This window comes from Nicotiana attenuata, chromosome 1 (genome assembly GCF_001879085.1).
Source record: "Nicotiana attenuata strain UT chromosome 1, NIATTr2, whole genome shotgun sequence".
NCBI lineage: Eukaryota > Viridiplantae > Streptophyta > Magnoliopsida > Solanales > Solanaceae > Nicotiana > Nicotiana attenuata.
In genome coordinates this window covers 52,705,193-52,727,660 of record NC_031989.1, presented here as the reverse complement: position 1 = coordinate 52,727,660, position 22,468 = coordinate 52,705,193, and positions in this window count along the sequence as shown.

Here is a 22,468-nt window from a genome sequence, read left to right as displayed (position 1 = left end):
CATAATGAAAGAATTCTAATAAGTATAAAACCAGTTAACCACTATAATTTTTCAAATATAAATTTATTTATTTATTAATTTGAAGTTTGACAACGACAAGTGGGGGTAGAGCGCGGACAAGTGTGCTTTCGCTTGCTCATTTATTTTGAAGTCCGAATTAATTTTTAAATTGTACTTTATTCACTTTGTCCCAAATTATCCATTTTTGCTTCTGGAGAGTTATAATTTGAATAATTTTAACGTTAGATTAGATTAGATAAACTCAATATGTTAGAATTTAAATATTTAAAAAATTTACAAAAAATATTATAAGCTGTTATTTTTTTCATGTCAATATGATAAAAATAATATATTTTAAAATATTGGTTATAGTTCACATAAATTATATCTCGAAGAGCAAAAAGTGATAGACAATTTGGGATGGAGGAAATACTATTTTTCTTTTACAAGTACTCCCTCCGGTCCAAAATAAGTAATTTCTTGGCCTTTCTTTTGTAGTCCAAAATAAGTAATTTTTTCAGCTTTCAAGAATGAATTAATTATTTTTTTCCTACATTGCCCTTGGAGTAAATAGTATTGGAGTATGTGTTAGGAGTATTTATGTGAAGAGATAGTAAAGGTTAATATGATCAATTTCATTGTTAATTAATGCTAAAAGGTGAATTTCTTAATCTGTATGAAAACAATCAAAAAATCACTTATTTTGGACCGGAGGAAGTAATAAATAGTACTCTACAATATATTAGTCTAACTATTGAAATTCATGCTTGTCAAAAGTGTTCTGCAAAACGAGATGGAAGAAGATCTTCTTTTCCCGAAAATTTTTTGTTTCCTACTATTTGATTTATTATACCCCTCCATTTTGATTTACGTGAATATATTTCCCTTTTAGTTCGTGCAAAAAAGAATGATCACTTTTCATATTTGAAAATAATTTACTTTTATTCAATAATTTATAGCCATATAAAATATATGTGCCTCATTTTACACCATAATTTCAAAAGTCTTCTATCTTTTCTTAAACTCTGTGCCCAATTAAATTGGTTGACATAAATTAAAACGGAAGAAGTATATTAAAGTATTCGTACGCTATCTCATGTTGGTTTTTGCCATAAATATATTTCAGTGAAATTACACGTCTAATGAATTTATTTTATCTACGTGTTCGAAACTGCAAAGTGCAAACGTAGAACCAGCACAATTTGAGAAAATGAGGTAGAAGAGAGAGTCTGCCAGCAAGGTGGGGCCCAACAGACACTTGTCAAAATAAAAGGTACCCTCACACAACTATTGTTGGTTGTGTCTCGCCCAAAATAAAATTTCTCACATCCAATTTAAACTAAAAACGACTGAATAAGATTGGAAGTAAACGGAATCGAATGTCTTGTCACGTTGTTTCCTGTCGAAGCACAAGAATATTCGAATGTCTTGTCACAAGAATTTCAGATTTTCCCAATGCACGAGTTAAATTACTTAAAATAGAGAGTACTCTTACGAACCACAACAAGTGATCTTTTAGTTTTCAAATTTTATTTATAATAAATGGGTTCTCCAAAAAATCAAGATATTATTATTATTTTTTTTTTACCTTTGTGTATGTACAAATTTCTAAGACGTCTTTCAATATTTTTAATTAATGTTGTGAAGAGATTAAAAAAACTAAATTCAATAGAGTAAATACTTACTCATACTCAATGTTTATACCAAATCAATCAATTTAACCATAACTGTTGAAAATTAAAGTGAGTATGCATATCGCCTAAGGCTTAACCATGCCTAGTTGAGTGATAAAGTGTGTGTAATAAAAATAAACAGTCTTGCATTTGGTGATTTCATAAAAACACTAAGTGCGAATCATTTTCACCATCAAACAGTTGCGTTTAATCTTAGGCGTTAAAGCCAATTCGGTATCACTCTTTTGGGTCTATAAATAGCCAGTTCATACCTCTTTGAAGGGACCAAAAGAAAACCAATCTTTCATAGATTGAAAAATAAAGATGACGAGCAGCAGTGATCATGTAATATTGCCGGAGAACACCAATATAGAAACAAGCCAAGATGATGTTCCTCTGCAACGACAGCTCTTGCCACAACTTAAAACGATATGACTCCTTAGATTTGGAATCCAGCCGTGTACCCCACGCAAAAAAGGTCTGCTACCTCTAAACTCTTTAATTAATTTTGGCTCAATTGTTACGGTCATAGTGTTGATTAAAACAATGATATGAAGTTAAAAGTTCATATATATAAATGTGAAGAAAAATGAATTTCGTCAAAAATAGCTTGGTTCAAACTCTCTATTTGCCTTAAGAAACTCATCGTACAAATTTTTAATTTAAAACTCCGTAATCTGAAATGACTAGAATCTCAAATCCTTAAGCTTCAAATTTTAGCTTCGTCTCCGTGTCTAAGAAATATTTATTTATTTATTTATTTTTTTGTGGTTAAACAAGCAGCGGAATGGTCAGTGATAATGCAACTGTCGTTTCAGAGCATAGGGGTGATGTACGGTGATATTGAAACGTCGCCGTTGTATGTGTACTCAAGCACATTTCTTAGTGGGATTAAACACGAAGATGATATACTTGGCGTACTTTCTCTCATATTTTACTCTATCACCTTGATTCCTCTCATGAAGTATGTCTTCATTGTTCTCCAAGCTAATGACAATGGAGATGGTAAATTTTCACCTCTTTTTGTGCACTCCTAGTTATGAGATGAAGTTATATTCACCGTTAGTGTAACGAAGAATTTTTTCCACTATAGGTTATTGTTACCTATTACTTTAATTTAAGATTACAAATTTTAACTTTTTATGAGGCTTACTCGTAAATATAGTAAGGGCCCGTTTGGCCAAGCTGTCAAAATCTGCTTATTTTGAAAAGTAATTTTTTTTTTTCCAGAAGTACTTTTGAAAAAAAAAACAGTTTGTGTTTGGCCAATTCATTTAAGAAGTATTTTCTGTAATATTTGATAAACAAATTGTGTTTGGCCAATCTTTCTAAAAAGTGCTTTTGAGTGTCAAATTACCAAAAAAGATAGTACAAAGGTCTTATAATTATTTTAAAGAGAAAAAAAGAAAGTTAAGTATGTTTAATTCAAATTCAAAAAGAATAACTAATTATTAACAACACATAATGTATAATTTAGTTTTAAAAAAAATTAATTTCAAAAAAAATTAATCATTACCTAACCTAACTAACTTTGTACTAAATTGTCAAACGGCCTATTGTGAGGCTGCCACTTGGCTTAATGTGGATGCTTTTTCTTCTTCTTTTAATAATAATATAGATAGATTGTACGATGCTATTATAAATTTATTACCTATTTGTAGGTAATTTTCACAAATTTGATTTGATAACTATTTTAAAGATTCGGGAACTAATAGCATGTAACAGATGAAATTATAAATAATTATTTGTAGGAAGAGAATTGATAATCCAGAGAAGGATGTAGATAATTTACTTTATTGTGAAAAAAGAAGAAAATAAGTTGGAAAGTTACAAGGGATTACACAAACAAAAATCAAAAACAAGAAAAATCAATAAAGAATTTAGAAAGTTACAATATGATTCATAGGGGTGTTCATGGTTCGGTTTGGATCGATTTTTTCCTTAAAAGAAACCAAACCAAGTAAGTCGGTTTTTTAAATATTAGAACCAAGCCAAACTGATTAAGTCGGTTTTTTCTCGATTCGGTTTATGTCGGGTTTTGTCGGTTTTTCGATTTTTCGGTTATTTGTCGGTTTTTTCTTAAATATAAGACATACACTACCAAACACATATTCCGGCGACCATATTTTCAACGTAACACTATCAAATCAATTGCCCTTTTGAGAAATCTATTATTTACCAAGAAATATTGGTGATAATTGAGTCAAATAGTGATGAATAATTTTAGGACTCAATTAAAAATATATTATTTTTAACACGAAATGGATTCTTACACTTAACAAAAGAAAACCACCAATCAAACTAGAATGTAAAGGTAAAGAACTATACTAAAAGTGCAAACTATCAACATTTACCATTAAATTTTTCAAACTTTGTATAAAAATATACATATATATAGGTGTAATAATAAATTTGAAATAGCTACTCCTATAATCGGTCTGGTTCGATTTTTTCTGATTAAAATCAAAACCAAACCAAATTTGATCGGTTTTTAAAATTCAAAACCAAACCAAACCAAACCAAAAAGCATCGGTTTTTTTGGTTGGTTTGGTTTGATTTTTGGTTTGGTTCGATTTTTCGGGTTTTTATGAACACCCTTAATGATTCATGTATATGATATCTTTAATTTTTAAAAGAATGATAAAAATCAGAAACAAAAATGAAAAGAAAAAACTTAAATGAGCAAGGGATAATTTGGTCAATATAAATTTATGGTGAGGATAGTTTTGTCTTGAATAAATTAATTTTCTGCTTTTGCTTCTGCTTGTGTTTCTTGGAAGAAGCTAGAATTTTCTGCTTCTTCCCAAAAGCAGAAAAAATGCTTCTGCTGCTGGCCAAAAGTACTTCTCCGTCTTGGCCAAACAGTTTAAATTTTTTAAAAAGTATTTTTTGACAGAAAAAAGTATTTTTGGCCTCCCAAAAGCTTGGACAAACAGGCTCTAAATATGCTTTGGGTGACCTGATAGCATAAAGATTTCTTTAAATAATGTGTTTATTAGGCGTGTTTATCGTATACAACAGGTCATAACCTACCAACAAGTCATAGTTTTTTTGGTAGGCTATGATAAACCTGTATGGGTTAGAATCCGACCCCACGATAATTAACGAGGTTAATCCCGTTTCAAGCTAATTCATGATTAATTAGTGGTACGACCACTCAGAATTGACGATGTTCAACCCGCATCCGGCTCGATCAACAAGGCCATGGCCTGTCCGCCACCATAAAGGCGAGATCCCAACGTGGTCACGACCACTTATTGCCAGCTCACGAAGCCCACAGCTATAAATACTAAGAGTAGAAGCCCTAGAAAAGGAGGCTGCTTCTTCACCACTATAGACAGGAGAGAGAAGGGAAAAATATACCCATCTTATGGGAAGAGAAAACACCATTATAAGGCTCTGAACCTCTTTATGGAGAGGCAGACCAAACAAATATTATCAATAAAGGTTTCGAATGTTTCTCCCCCTAATTCTGAGTACTTATTCTCGTTTCTTTCATTTGGTCCAACGGATTATTACGATTTGCTATGATTTTCCCGTGATTATTTGTATTGTTTTACACTCAAAAGATATGTAATAATTTTTGAGCAAACAATTTGGCGCCGTCTGTGGGGATTTCATAGCAAAATCGCGTAGTTCTTCCATGGACCAAAAGGAACGAAACGCCGGTTGGGAAGAACAACCCAGCAAAAACAAGCCAAAGCGGCATATCAGGCCGATGGAACTCGAAGATCTCGAATCGAGGTCCGGTTCCTCTGTCCCTCATCTATCTAATGGTGCAAACAAGAAGAAGCAGCCCCCTTTCTTTTGGGGAGAATCTTCGTAAGAGATCTCCCACATCCCTGATAAGGGCTCCAGCCGGAAACCAGCACGGAGGAATCTCGAATCGAGAAGCGAATCGAGACAGCCTACATACCCCGGTTGGGAAGATAACGATTAAGCTGCTCAAGATCTCGAATCAAACCCGAGCTTCAGCTCCCAAAAACCCACGAACCAAAAAAGTTCAACAACAGTTGAACCGGGACTCAGGCTATGCGCCTTCGCCATTATATCAAGGCTATGCGCCTTCGTCAAAAAGTTCAACTACGGTTGAACCAAGACAGGCTACGAGCCTTCGCCACCAAATTTAACAAAGTCCAACAATAGTCGAACTGGGACTCCGGCTGCGTGCCTTCGCCAATAAGTCCAGCCACGGTCGAACCTAGACTCAGGCTATGCGCCTTCGCTATTGAATCCAACGAGCTCGACCTCGCTCGAACTACAAGGATGGACGCCTTCGTCCTCAACTTTAGCAAGTCCAACCACAGTTGAACCGAGACTCAGGCCAAACGCCTTCATCTGTGAAAGCAAAGCCCGACCTCCAACAAATCAAAGCTCAGGATAGGCACCCTCGCCATTCAAGTAAGTTCCCCTAACTCGAATTAAGATTCGGGCGACGTAAAGTTCGGCCCCGGTCAAACTACGAGGCCTCATTTTTTACTATCACGACCGGTAGTTCGACCGCGCCCGAACTGGGACTAAGGCTAAGCGCCGCTATCGCCAAATAACGGCTAAGACTCGCCCACACCGAGTTGAAAAAGCAAGGCCATCAACTATACCATGGCTAAGGCCATCGCCGCCAACGGTCGACCTAGATTCGACTGCGGTGGGTAAACAGTTCGACGACAGTCGAAGTTGCCTTTATGGCTAAGGCCGCCGATTCCTTCACGACTAAAGCCGTCGATCTAAATTCGACTAGGGCCGCCAATGCCGACGGTCAACAAAATAAGCACAAGGCAGGCAATGGAAAAGAAAATTTATATATTTACAAAGTCAATGACGGGTCATGCCCACTTACACCCGGCCAAAGCCGATCAATACAAGAAAAAAGAAAAAAAAATAATAATAATACAAGAAACGCCTAAAACGCCAAGCGGCGAACAAGACAAGAAAAAATGCACAGACATCTTTCTACTCGGTGCCGTCTGCGCCGTCGTCTGCACCAGCGTCAACCTCCGGCGTCGCTGCGTCAAAACCAAAATCGGCACGTGCCTCACGAGCCTTCTGACGCGCCCCCTCGAAAGCAGCTTCGGTCACGACGCCAGCCTCCCACAAACTCTTATATACATCACGTTGGGCCTCGGCAAAGACCCAAAGTTCTCGAGCCTGGCTGGAAGAAGCGGCCTGATCCCGTAGCGCTGATTCTCTTCTTCTAAGGCTGTGATCCGGTCCGCCATGACCTGGGCGTCCTGCTCAAAGACACCAATCCGCTCCTCGAGACTCGCCTCTCTAAAGGCCGCAGCATCCCTTTCCAATGCCCGTTGGGATTCGTGCACGCGGATAGCCTTCTCCAACGCCCCGGCCCTTGACGAAGCATCCCTCACTTGAAGCTTCAATGCCGCGACCTCACCCTCCAACGAGGTCACTTTCCCGCTCCATGCCGCAGCGGTCTCCGCCGCCTTGGCCTCGCCCCGACGTTCGCACTCAGCTGCGACCCTCTTTACCGCTTCGAGCTCCTCATCCTTTCGGCGGAGCTGCTCCTCGAGAGCACTCGTCCTGCCAAGTATTTGCTGCATCTAAAGCTCCTCGCCAGCTCTTCGACCAAGGCCCGGCTGCGAGGATCATTCCTCAAGCGCACGCGCAACTCTCGGCACTGATATCGGTAGCGGCGATACTTCTCCAGCGCCCGCAAAAATATCCTCGAGCGGACCTTGGCTCGACGGATGCTCTCCACCTCCAACAGATAAGACTGCAAAGCAAAGACAACGATTAGAATAAAAGAATAAACCTAAGGCAAAGAAGAAGCGAACCGACGTAACAGTACATACCCTCAAGCCCATCACGGCTACCTCATTCATCAGCCCGACATCCGTAACGCCCCTGACGCATTCTCGGCCTCCGAGCATAGCAGCTCGAACTGCGGCACCAAGCTTTCCCCTTGGAGCAATAAGTTCAATTCCGTGGGAACTTCGATAAAGCGAGATCGCCTCCCTGCACGCACCGCTGAATTGGTGGAGCCTTCCTGGAACATACGGACGTCGTCGGGATCCAAGTTGGATTCGGACTCATCCTCACCCCCTACAGCATCTCCTCCCGCCGCAGTCGCCGAAGGAGCGCTGGCCTCACCCACACTAGCAGCCGCTGAGGAACTACCTCCCGTTTCAGCGACTGGAACCACCAATTGAGTCGCCGAAGCGACAGTATCATCACGGCCTAAGCCAACCGGGGAAACCCCTATTGTTTGTCCACCCTCGAGGGCAGGCGCCGCAGCCACACTCTTCTCCGCGTCCGCCGGGGGGGAGTCCAAATTAATTACCACAGGAGGAGCCGGCGCGAACGCGACCCTACGCCTTATCAACGACCTCTCCTCCTCCCCATATGATGACGATTCCGCTCTAGGGCGCACAACCCCCGATGGCCCCTCGTCCCAAAGACGGGTCCTTGATGGAGAAGAAACCGCTGAAGATTCAACTGAGGCCGCCCTCGGTATTGAGTGCGACACCGGCGCTGCAGTAAGCCGAGCAATTGCACCAGGCCGACGGAAGGCCAACTGAGGGGCCCTGACGCGGCGTGCCCTCCCTGATCACAGAAAAACAAAATTAAGTGTCGAAACAAAGCGGAACAGAAGAAGTCATTTTTTCTTACCTGCCACAGGACTACGGCCATGCCTCTCCCAGAAAGACGCCCATGTGCGTATCCCCACTGTGTGGGGGAGCACGGCCTCCACCCATCCGCGAATCCCAGCTAACGGAGCCGGCGGCGATTTTTCGGCTACAAAATTGACACGAGTTAACGCTTACGAGCACAAGACGTAAGGAAAGGTAAAAAAAAAAAAGAGGATTCAATGGCTAAGAAACTTACGTGCGTGATTCCAAGCCTCTGGGAATCCAGTAGAGCACGCCACTAAGTGTTCAGTCCTGATGTAGAAGAAGTGCTCGAAAGGGCGAGGCTCAACCTCATCATCTAGCTTCGCAGTCAGGCCCCTCGTCCCGCGAGGGCACGCTCGAATCATGGTACCCCGAACCCTCTGTGGGGCGTAGAGGCTAAGCACATGCTGCAGCGTAATCTCCCTACCAGCCAATTCTGCGTATTTGATGAGCATCGCTAACAACTTGTAAAGAGAAGGAGTAAGCTGACCCGGGCATACCCCGTAATAACGGCAGAAATCAACCACCAACATTGGGAGCGGGAGCTTAAACCCTAACTTGAAGGGGTAGGCGTAAAAGACGCAGTATCCCCTACGGTCGGTGTGGACCCTCTCCTCGCTTCTAGCGAGAATGACGTCAGCATAGCCGGGGATGACCCCCTGTCCCCGCAGTCGAGACATCCCAATCTCCCCCATTAATGTGGCTTCATCCACCTGATCCTCCCCACCGTCGGCGGTGAAATCAGTCATCGGAGCTCCGGGCAGAGATACTATCTCGTCGACCGACGGAGCCTCGCCAGTCTCCACCGGTTCTGCACCCCCCATCGCCGGAATTGGCCCCTCGGTCACCGGTGAATTAACCGGAAGGTCCGTCGGAAGAACGTTTTGGGAAGAAATGCCTGCCATTGTTGATACAATAACGAGAAAGAAACGAAGTTCGGGGGACAAAGACGAAGGTGAAATGGCAATAAGAAAATCTTCTTCAGAATTTCTCTCAGACAAGCAATAAGAGTATGGAAAACGAATTCCTCAGCCTTTATTTATAGGCAATACAAGTGGCCCTCATGCATCCCAACTGCCACCATTAACTACGTGACCAACCGCACGCCGGTTCAATTCCATAGGAATGTGCGTCATTATGACAGGCTCCGTAAAGCGGCCTTGCAAATCACCCGTCGGCGTCCCGCCCTCGAAATGGTCATAACGACCTATTAATGCCGAAGAAGTGCTCCTTGCGCCTTAAATTTTTTTTCTTTTTGACACCGCCGAGCATGTATCTAGCGTGCCCTCATTCTCCTCGGCCGCGCAATATACGACCCGCCCGCCATGGCCGACGGGTATGTTTCTAAAGCAAACGTAAGAATCAGAGCACAATGCAGCTCAACCTCACTCGAAGTAAGCTAAAAGGTCAAGTGCCTTCGTCCAAAAGGAGAGTTCGACCTCGATCGAACAATGACTTGACAACCCAATAACAGGATACTAATACTCTACAAGGCTAAGGGCCATCGCCAAAAAGAATTCGGCCTCGACCGAAGCAACAGTCGCCATCCCCATCCGTGTTTCTCGAAATACAGCCAATGAAATCCACTTATCGAGCTCGGCCAAGGCCCGACCTCAATAAGCGGAGGGACTAACTGTATGGGTCAGAATCTGACCCCACGATAATTAACGAGGTTAATCCCGTTTCAAGCTAATTCATGATTAATTAGTGGTACGACCACTCAGAATTGACGATGTTCAACCCGCATCCGGCTCGATCAACAAGGCCATGGCCTGTCCGCCACCATAAAGGCGAGATCCCAACGTGGTCACGACCACTTATTGCCAGCTCACGAAGCCCACAACTATAAATACTAAGAGTAGAAGCCCTAGAAAAGGGGGCTGCTTCTTCACCACTATAGATAGGAGAGAGAAGGGAAAAATATACCCATCTTATGGGAAGAGAAAACACCATTGTAAGGCTCTGAACCTCTTCATGGAGAGGCAGGCCAAACAAATATTATCAATAAAGGTTTCGAATGTTTCTCCCCCTAATTCTGAGTACTTATTCTCGTTTCTTTCATTTGGTCCAACGGATTATTACGATTTGCTATGATTTTTCCGTGATTATTTGTATTGTTTTACACTCAAAAAATATGTAATAATTTTTGAGCAAACAGTCTTCCTTTTGTTTAATATAAAAATACTTTCTTCGAGAAAAAGGTGTTCTACTTTGAAGTCCAATTGGAACACAAAATTGTAACTATGACAATAGTTAGGAAAGCGGTTTATGGACCTCACGATTACTTAATACAGTTTCAGTTAAAAAATTTAGAACTTTTTTTTTTATAGAAAAAGTACTACATTTTCAGGAAATTTGTCCACTTAGATCTCATACCTAATATTGAATCTTCCGCTCTATATATCTTGGAGAGCTATATCAAACTTTTCCCGGTCTGATCAAATAGGGGATCAGACCAGTACTCTAGGTGTTTTAACTAGTCATTAGTGGTCGGCTTAATTAGTACCTGTTAGTAGTATTTTAGCATTTTAATATTAAAATAAAATATGTCATAACTCCGACTACTCCATAATGTAGGAAATGGTTATAACTCTCATAACTCCCACTACTCCATAATGTAGAAAATGACCATAACTCTTTTGTAACTCTTCTCCCATGTTCTCCATGATTTCATAACTTACTACCCCACTTTCTTCCAATTTAATTCAAGGAAGAATTTCTACACCTATAAATAGGAGTCTTTCTTCCATAATGTGGTATGTCAAAAATAATTGAGAGAGTTTCAATAAAGTGAGGTTAAAGTTGTGAAAAAAAGAAGAATAGAGTTTTTACTTTTGTTGAAGGAAGGTGTTCATCTTGGTGGAGCTTTGGACTTAACAACTTGTCCAGAGTTTGTTCCCGTCATACGACGTGATCGGGTTGTTGTATCCTGAGGGGAGACAAGTCAAGAAGATTACTACTGGACCAGTGAAGACTTTGCTGCAGTATCTCCTTAAAGAGAGCGAGATATCCGCGCCTCAGCCTTAAGATATTTTATTTTCTTCATTCTATTTTTCAACTATAATTGTATCTTCACCAATAATTTTAAGGAGATTCAAATGGCTACAGTTGAAAAATCAGCGGATACCAAGGTGAGAGATCTCAACAAGCCATTCCGTTTCAATGGTACTCATTTCAAGAGATGGAAGGGTAAAGTACTTTTTTATTTGAGTCTTCTCAATGTTTCTTACGTTTTAATTGAGAAGAATCCAAGCAAAATAGACAACTCCTCCATGAATGATGACGAGCTAATTGTCCTTCAAGAAAAAATTAAAAAATATAACGATGATTCATACAAGTGTCGTTATTATCTTTTTAATTGTCTATTTGATAATTTTTATGATTTTTATGATAGAACTTACTCTACTGCAAAGAAATTTTGAAAAGCATTGCAGAGTAAGTACTATACCGAGGAGGCAGGTGCGAAAAAATATGCTTCTAGCAGATTTTTTCGTTTTCAAATGGTGGACGATAAATCTGTAGCAGACCAAGCTCAAGACTTCATAATGATCGTTGGAGAGCTCAGGTCCGAGGATATTAAAATTGGAGACAATCTTATTGTTTGTGGCATAATAGATAAACTTCCACCTTCATGGAAGGAATTTAAAAATATTATGCGTCACAAACAAAAGGGAACTTCACTTGAGACGTTGATAATGCGGATTCGCATGGAAGAAGAGGCAAGAAACCAATATGCACTTATGCAATAAGAAGAGAGCACTCTACAACCCATCACTACAAAGGTAAATTTAATTACTTCAAATAATATTACTCCTAAAACTCACAAAAATATCTCTTTAAAGCCAAAGAAGAAGACTTTAAAAAAAAATTATGGTAGACCTCCCAAGAAGAATAATGGTGTAAACAACCAAGCACAGAATCAACTAGTTCAAATTGTGAAAACATTCTTTGCGTGTGGCAAAAGTGGGCATATTGCTCGATTTTGCAAATTTTGGAAACGTGGTCCTACACCACAGGCAAACGTTACCGAAGAGCCACTTGTGGCGGTGATAACAGATATTAACATGGTAGAAAATATTGATGGATGGTGGGCTGATTCTGGATCAAACCGTCATGTTTTATATGATAGAGATTGGTTTGAAGTGTATAATCAATTCGAGGAGCCCAAAACCATCATGCTTGGTGATTCTCACACAGCCCAGGTGCTTGGAAAGGGAGAGGTCGAGTTGAAGTTCACTTCAGGAAGAGTATTAACGTTGAAGGACGTACTTTATACTCCTTCAATGAAAAAAAAATTGATATCTAGTTTTCTTCTTAACAAGGCAGAGTTCAAACAAATTATTGAGAGTGATCAATATGTAATAGTGAAAAAGGGTATTTTTGTGGGTAAGGGGTATGCATGTGAGGGGATGTTCAAGTTGAATGTTGAGATGAATAAAACTTCTTCTAGTTCTATTTATATGCTTTCTTCTACTAATTTTTGGCATGCTCGTTTGCGTCATATTAATAAACGTTATGTGGGAGTCATGAGTAGTTTAGGATTAATCCCAATAATTAAAAAGAGTTTTAAAAAATGTGAGGCTTGTAGTAAAGCTAAAATAACTAAAAGGCCTCATTTCCAAATTGAAAGAAAAACTGAATTGTTGGAATTAGTTCATACTGATATTTGTGAACTTGGAGGAATTTTAACTCGTGGAGGAAATAGATATATCACTTTTATTTGTGATTTCTAAGTACACATATGTTTACTTGATGAAAAATAAAAGTGATGCATTTGAAAATTTTAAAAATTATCTCCATGAGGTTGAAAATCAATTCGGTAGAAAAATAAAAAGAATTAGAAGTGATAGAGGCCGTGAATATGAGTCTAATGAATTTAATTCTTTTGTTAGATCATTGGGAATAATTCATGAAACTACTCCACCTTATTCTCCTGCATCAAACAGTGTGGCTGAAAGAAAAAATAGAACTTTGGTAGAGTTAACTAATGTCATGCTTATTGAGTCAAATACATCTTTAAATTTGTGGGGTGAAGCTATTTTGACTGCATGTTATGTGTTGAATAGGGTGCCTCATAAGAAAATAAAATTGACACCATTTGAGTTGTGGAAAAATCACAAGCCAAATTTGGGTTATTTGAGAGTTTGGGGTTGTTTAGCCTATGTTAGACTAACGGATCCTAAAATTATAAAATTGGGTAAAAAAGTTATCACTTGTGCTTTTCTTGGTTATGCTTCTAATAATACAGCCTATAGATTTTTAAATCTTGAAAAGAATATAATTATAGAATCAGGTGATGCTATTTTTTATAAAAATAAATTTTTATTTGAGTCTAAAATAGTGGGGGTCAAAGAGATAAATATAATTTTTGTCTATGTCTAGTTCTTCTACTTGTATTTTACAAAATAAAGAAAATGATGCTTTTGAATTAAGAAGGAGTAAAAGAGCTAGAATAGAAAAAGATTCTGGTCCTGATTTTTTTGTTTTTAATATTGAAATGACCCTCTTACTTTACAAGAAGCTTTATTATCAACTGATGCTATTTTTTGGAAAGAGGCTGTAAATGATGAAATGGAGTCACTAATTTCTAATAAAACTTGGTAGTTGGTTGATTTACCACCAGGTTGTAAAACAATTGGGTGCAAATGGGTCATAAGAAAAAAATTAAAACCGGATGGATCTGTTGATAAGTATAAAGCTAGGTTAGTTGCTAAAGGTTTTAAGCAACTAGAAGGCCTAGAATTTTTTGATACTTTTTCTCCGGTAACTAGAATTACATCCATTAGACTTTTAATTGTTGTTGCTGCAATTTTTGATTTGCATATTCATCAAATGGATGTAAAAATTGCTTTTTTAAATGGGGACCTGAATGAAGAAATTTATATGGATCAACCTGAGGGTTTTATAGAAGCATGCCAAGAAAGTAAAGCGTGTAAACTTACTAAATCCCTATATGGCTTGAAACATGCACCTAAACAATGGCATGAAAAGTTTCCTGCATGATTGAAAATGGTTTTAAATCAAATGAGTGTGATAAGTGCATCTATCATAAGTCCTGGAATAATTCACATGTAATTGTTTGCCTCTATGTTGATGATTTGTTAATATTTGGCTCTAACATGAATGTTATTGGAGAAACTAAAAGCACGCTTAGTAGCCATTTGGACATGAAAGATTTGGGTAAAGCAAATTTCATTCTTGGAATGAAAATTACTAGAACATGTGATGGAATTTTTCTTGACCAGTCACATTATATTGAGAAAATTTTCAAAAAATATAATTTTATTGATTGCAAGCATGTTGTAACCCCTTTTGATTCAAGTGTTCACTTATTTTCTGTACAAAGTGACAATGATGTGATAAATCAAAAGGAATATGCTAGCTTAATCAGAAGCTTGAGATATGTGACTGATTGTACTCGGCCTGATATTGCATACGCAGTAGAGTACTTAGCAGGTTCACAAGTAAGCCAGGTAGTAAACATTTTGTTTTGAGCAAACAGGAAATAGATATATTAACAACTAAGGAACATCTAGTACATAGTCAACATAACATGTATCTCGGAGGATGCATTGGTTTCCTAAGCTTGCTAACAGCTTGCAAGCTTCATTACATAGAAGTTTTTCATGGGTAGTGGATTCAAGTCTATCACTTCCACAAAATTTATTACATCAAAAGGTGGTTCAACAAAAACCTTTTTACTGGACTTCTGTGCTTTACTTGTTCCTGCCACTCCTAAAGTTTGATTGTCCCTATCTAGGACCCCTTTTGCTAGTTGATGGGCAATCCTATTCCCCTGCCTGAAAGTGTGTTGGAGAGTAACCCTCTGCTGGTGCATTAAGGACCTGCAATCATTAACAATTTTGTTATATAATTTATTACCGACTTGTATTGCCTGGATAACCTCTGAGCAGTCTGTCTCAATCTCAAGCGGGAAGAGATTCCACTCCTTTGCTGTTCTTAGACCTTCTCGTAGAGCTTTTAATTCAGCTGCTAGTGAGCCATTTGCATGTGATAGTTTTGCAAAACCAACTATCCAGCTACCTGCTGCATTTCCGAAAACACCACCTAAGCCACAATTTTTTTTATAGCTATGAAAACTGGCATCCACATTCAGTTTAAACCACCCCCTAGAGGGTTTGAACCAGTTGATTTTTATAAGTGATTTGGGAGGGTTAATAGAGGTTTTTTCCGTGAATAGTTTAAATTCGATGGCCCTTTGCAAGATTTGATAACCACTGATTTGGTTGGTAGTGTTATTGATGTTATTACTGTTTCTATTAACCCAGATATGCCAAATGATGAAGGAAAAGTAGTTGTTCCAGTTTATGAAGTCATGTTTAATAGGAAAGTTGAAGTCCTTTATTTGGAGAAGCCAATGTTTCCCATTTTTGTTGATAAAGTGATTCCCTTGAAGGTCGCTCCAGAGTTTGCTGACAGCTCTGCAGTCAAGGAAGATATGCTCTATTGACTCTTCATTAGGGCTTTTACAGATTGGACAGTTAGGGTCAATGTTTAGTCCAATCTGTGAAAGGTATTTCCTGCAAGGAATTCGATTGTGGAGGCATTGCCATAGAAAAAATCTGATTTTATTGGGACAGTCCAATTTCCAAATCCACTCAAAGTCCAAGTTAGTATTATTAGGATCTTCTAGCAGTGTATAACAAAAAGTGGTAGTAAAGACTCCTTTAGTGGTGAGAGACCAAATAGGTAAGTCAATTGGAGGATCCTTTTGACGGATTTTTGTTTTGGAGATGGTGGCTATCAAATCCGGAGGGGGAGGGAAGGTTAAACAGTTTAAATTCCAATTGGTACCATCAAAGATATCTCTAATTTTGGTGGAGAAATCTTTAGCTGAAGGAGGACCTATAACTAGGTCCCTTAGGTTACCAATATTTGGAATCCAATTGGCCTCCCATAGATTAATATTGGAATGGATGTGGGGGGACCATATGATGCCCTTGGAGCAGATGCCCCACCCTTTGCAAATGCTTTTCCAAAGGAAGGAGGATCTATTCGCAGAGGAGTTGTTGCGATAATAAGAGATGATAAGCTTTGCCCAAGGAACTAGAGCATTTGTGAGGAGTGTCCAACTTAAACTAGCGAGAGTACAAAGGTTTTTATTGAGAGCATTATGGATCCCCAATCCACCATATTTTTTGGGTTGGCATATTGTGGGCCAATTTACCAAGTGAATTTTCCTTTACTCTATTGTACTACCCCATATGAAGTCCCTTTGGACTTTATCAATCTCTTTTAGGGTTTTCCTGGGGAGAAGGGTGTATTGCATGTAATGGTTTGGGATGGAATTAAGGCATGATGACGCAAGGGTTGTTCTTCCTGCCAAACTAAAGAATTTCATTTTTCAGGATGCAAGTTTGGTTCTCATTTTATCAATGAGGAATTGGTAGTCCCTAGGTTTTGGGCTATAGTGAAGGATAGGGAAACCAAGGTATGTGCCAAAATTATTACTCTTTTTAATACCTAATGAAGTGGTAATGTCACTGATGATTGAGTGGTTGCAATTTTTTGAAAAAAGAATTTTCGACTTAGTAGTGTTGATGCTTTGACCTGATAGAGAGCAAAATTGGTCAAGCCCATTTTTAATAGCTTGACAAGATTTAGCATTAGCTCTAGCCATTAGAGAAAGGTCGTCAGCAAATAATAAGTGGGAGATTTTTGGACATTTATAACCTAGGGATATGGGGTCCCAATTTTTGATGTCCACTTGATGTTCTATGTATCTGGTGAGCATTTCTAGGCAGAGGATAAAGATATAGGGGGAGATGGGGTCGCCTTGTCTAATACCTCTACTTGGTTGAAAGAAATTCGTAACAGCTCCGTTGACTAAGATTGCTATTTTACTGGTAGAAATGCAGCTTAACAACAATTTGGAGAATTTTGGAGGGAAATTAAAGAAATCCGGGGTGTGACGAACAAAAGACCATTCGAGACGATAAAAAGCCTTTTCCAAGTCGATTTTTAGAATCATATGGCCTTGCTTGCCTCTAAGTTTATTGAACTTAGAAATTATTTCCTGGATGATGATAGCATTATCAGATGCTCTTCTATTTTTCATAAAACTAGCCTGATACGGGCTGATCAGTTGATCTAGGAAAGGTTTAAGACGATTGGCTAGAATCTTGGTGATTATTTTATAGATAGTGTTGCATAAGCCAAATGGGTCTGAAGTTTTTAATGTTATTAGCATTATGGATTTTGGGAATGAGGCAAAGAAATATTTTGTTAATATCCGGAGGGATTTTCTGATTGTTAAAGATATTATGACAGAGATTACTAACAGAATTCCTTATATGGAACCAATATTTTTGGAAGAAGAAGGGGTGTAGACCATCTGGGCCAGGAGACTTGAATGGTTTGAAAGAGAAGACTGCACTTTTAATCTCATTATCTAGGAGGGGGGTATCTAGATGATCCAGGTTAATCATATTACATCTGGATTGTGTATTTAGGGGGTTAGTCCAGGTAGAGTGAATATGAGAAGAGGTAAATACAGAGGTAAAGTAATTTTGGACATGAGACAAAATATGACTGTGATCATTAATCCAGTTACCAGCCTCATCTTTGAAATAAGTAATTTTGTTTCTTCTTTTCCTATTGGTGGCTGAGACATGGAAGAATTTTGTATTGGTGTCTCCATCATTAAGCCACATTATCCTAGACCTAAGTTTCCAATAGTCTTATTCTATTTTTAGAATATCATTGAACTCATTTTGAAGATCTAATTCTAATTTTTTAAGGAAAGAGATGGTAGCATAGCTATTAGAAGATTGGATGCCTTGGAGTCTAGCTAACAGTTTTCTTTTCCTTCCCATGATGTTGCCAAAAGTACTGTCTTTCCAAGGTTTAACCTTATCTATAAAAGTGAGGCTAGCTTTAAAGTAATCACTATCATTCCAATTATTTTTAACAATAGACTGAAATTTCGGATGTTTACACCAAAAGGTTTCTAACCTAAAAGGAACCTTATGAGGAGACCTATTCCTTGGAATTAATTCAACAAGGATAGGATTGTGGTCAGAGTGGGTTCTAGGCAAATGGATAATAGAGCTTTTAGGAAATAGTTCAATCCATTCCTCCGAAGACTTTATCAAGTCTTTCTAAAATAAGACTCTTCTTATTATGTCTATTATTTGTCCACGTATATTTGCTTCCCTTGAAGCCTAGATCAACTAAATTGCACTTTTTTATTTTGGACCAAATGTATCTAGCTCTACTATCTTTGATGGGTTTGCCACCAAATTTCTCACTAGCGGCTAAAATGTCATTGAAATCACCACCTACTAACCAAGGTCCTTTATAAGTATTACTAATATTTTCTAGGTGATCCCACATGATATTTCTATAATGAATATTAGTACTAGCATAAATGGAAGTAAAGAGCCATGGTTTACGTATAGGATGTACCTCTATGGTTGCATGGATCTCCTGACCTCTTCTAACAGCATTTTGAACGTTGATTATGTCATCCTTCCACATCATGAACATACCACCTGACTGCCCCTCCGATGGAACTTCAATTATCTCAGAGAATCCAAATTCATTAAGCATGGCTGCATGGTTGCCCATCCTTGTTTCCAACAAAGTTACCAAACACGGCCTATGGGTGTCTAGCATCTCCCTAAAATTTCTCCTGAAATTATCATTGTTCCCTCCCCGTATATTCCATATTATGAAATTAGTGGATTGATTCATGGCTAAACTGGAATCAGTGTTGATCATTTCCCCATTCTCTCTTACCCCCCCCCCCCCCCCCGCTTGGACACGGTTTCTCCTCATTGATGGAACTAGGATCATTGCCTTGTTGCCCACAGTTGGATTGTGTGGAGGACGAATATCCATCGAGCATTTGTATAGGGCCAACGGGCAGCTGAGAATATACCTCTTCTCGAGCCTCTCCATGAAGAGAAATTTTTTTATTCCGTCTAGGTTTGAGAGTTCAAGGGTTGGCCCTAAGTGAAGGTTTAGGGGGACATCGTCCTCCTCCATTTTTGCCTCCACTGGCCCTGGTATGGGGTCGTCTTGTTGTTGAGGTGGGGGGGTACTGGAGGTGGGAGGGGGGTACCATCCCTTGGTTCCCCGGATTGACATCCCAAGGGAGAAAGATGGGGTTTAGGTGAGCATACATCTCTGTTGGAAAGAAGGGAAGGTCCAATGGTGCATTTTGAGGGTTTATAGGGTTGAACTGGGGTGGCATGCTCCATTGTTCTCTCATCGTTTGAGCCATTTGAGGGTTCAATGATGGAGCCATCGGGTGAATGATGTTGTTGAGCCATACTTGGTTGAGATAATTGTTCATTGCCAACCCCATTCCCTCCGTGATGAGTTGAGCTAGATATTGAGTATTGTGTAAGATCACAATGGCTTCTTGACCGTTGATTGGGACTGTGAAAGATAGTGCATGGCCTATGAGACCTAGCTCCATCCAACTCGTGGGTTGATAGTCTTGGGCTTGGGGTGGTTGAGCGTAAATAATCTGGGTTGTTCTTGGGGATAGAGGGGAGGGGGGGGGGATATTTTCCATATTGAGAGGATGGTGTTGTCTTAGAATTTGGATTAGTCGAGTTCTTCTTCTTAGTGTTGAGGGAACTCTTGGCATCTTGGATAAAGGAAGTTGTATTTATTAAACTGGAAGTTGGCGTGGGATTTTGGGTAGGAGAAGGGGTTATCCGATTGGGTGAGGAAATGATGATTGCTTCATTCAAGTGTGTCTTTTGGTTGCCATAGGTCATGATTTATAGGACACTTAATGGTTTTGTTTGGATTTTCTATGGGAATGTCCATTTGGCTACTTTCTTCTATAGCCATTGCCATTTGGCCTTCATGCATGGAGGGGGGGATCTTGCCAAATCTTAAGGAAAGATTTTATGGAGATTCTTTAGAGAACAAAATATTTTGAGGAGATTTTGGATTGGGGGGGGGGGGGGGGGGTTGGGGCAGTAGGGATAGGATTAGAGGGAGGGGTAGAACCGTCCAAGCTAGAGCCTATTTGCATGGCATTGGTATTAACTAAAGAGTTGGTAATACTTGATGCCACGGTGGAGTATTGCATGCAAGTGTCTTGTATGTCAAGATCCAAGTCATCACTTAATTGATTAAATTTATTACCACAAATAAAATTAGAATTATCTATAGTGGTTTTTGGCAAAACTGTTTGCCTCTCATCTAATTGATGGTTTTTCTCGTGGGAAGTGATTTGATCAGTAGCCATCCTAGGATGGGTATTTACTGATGAATTATGATTATTAGAAGGATAATTTTTAGTTTTGTATTGGAGAGTTTGAGTAACCAAGAATTTACCTGTTTTGCCATTGAATAAATTAACTGGAATACCTGGACCTTGATTGCCTTTTGCTTGGATGGTGGTCAGTTGATTAGGAATTCTTTTGCCTTGATTCTTCCTCTTGTTGAATGAAACAGTTTTCCATTCTGATTCATTAGCATCTTTTGTAGCTTCTTGTTGATGTTCTTGTCCTGCATGGTGAGGATCCAAGCTTTGCATTTTGATATAGGTACACTGCCTTAGTGTGTGACCAAAACGGCCACAGTTTTTACAAAGAAAATCCTCCCCTTCATAAAGTATATCCTTCTTGTGGTTTCCAACAAATAAGAAGGGTTGAACTGGAATTTCCAAAGGGATTTCAACACAAATCCTTACATATCGACCTCTTAGGGTTGTTGAGGTGCATGTGTCAATTTTCAGTAGGCGTCCTATTGCATTGCCAATTTTTGCTAGGATTTTACCATCATAGAATTCTGTTGGTAATTGGGGCAGCCTAATCCAAACTGCAGAGGTAGTTAATTTTTCATTTCTAGCCACAAAATTTGGTTTCCATTAGGAGATAGAGAGGAAATGGCCATTAATGAACCATGGCCCTAGGTGGATAGCTTTGTCCATGTTTTCCTTCTTTGTGAATTTGATGATGTAATAGTCCTCACCAAGATCAATTAAAGAGAAGTCTTCCGTTGGTCTCCATAGATCTTGGATCTTCCTCTTTAGGTAATGATGCAGCATACGTTTTCCTACTAACTTGATTATAATGGAATATTTCCATGGTTCATAGATACGTTGTCTATCTTCTAATGAAAGGGAGATTTGTATGGCATCACCTAGAGTAATTTATGGATCATGCATTGCTTTCTTATCTTCCATTTCCTTTATTGTGTCGAGCATATCTTCATGTTCTATGGAAGGAGTGAAATCTGTTAGGTTAGATTCCAATAGTTTAATCATTTTGTAAAGGAATGTGGTGGACTAAGTCCGGTGGTTTTGGAGGAATAGTATCTTGTTTCTCAAAGGGTTGGGAATGCATTCTAGAGAGAAGCTGGAGTTTCTCTTTCTAATCATGATGAAGTTTCATCTTGGCGATTCAGGTAGTAAACATTGGCATGCCATAATAAGAGTTATGAGGTATTTACTTGGTATAAAAACCTATGGCTTATTTTATAAAAAAGTATCCTGATGTACTCGAAGGCTTTTCTGATGCAGATTGGAACACTTTATCTGGTGATTCCTGTTCTACTACAGGTTATATTTTTACTTTGGAAGGTGGTGCTATTTGTTGGAAATCGAAAAAGTAAACAATAATTGCTAACTCTACCATGGAGGCTGAATTAATTGCTTTAGCTTCAGCTAGTGAAGAAGCGAATTGGTTGAGAGATTTATTATTTCAAATTCCTTATTTTGAAAAACCAATTCCTCCTATTTTGATTCATCGTGATAGAACTGCTGCAATTGGTAGAGTACAAAACTGTTATTACAACGGTAAATCCAGACATATAAGGAGAAAATATAGTACTATGAGACCATATTTGACAAGTGGTACCATTAATGTTGATTATGTTAAATCTTGTGATAATATTGTAGATCCACTAACTACGGCCTTAGCAAGAGAAAGGGTCTGGAGCACATCGAGGGGGATGGGATTGAAGCCCATAAGCTCATGAGTCATATATGAGAAAACCCAACCCGGGGACTAGAGATCCTATAACCAGGTCCAATGGGAAGAACGAATCATATGATGGCTTGGTTTGAAATGCACTATTTTTTATTGTTCCATCCATATGGTGTGAGTGCATTTATCCTGTAACTATTTGCGAGGTTGAGTTTTATTAACTCTTAATGAAAATCCGTAGCTCGTATGAGTG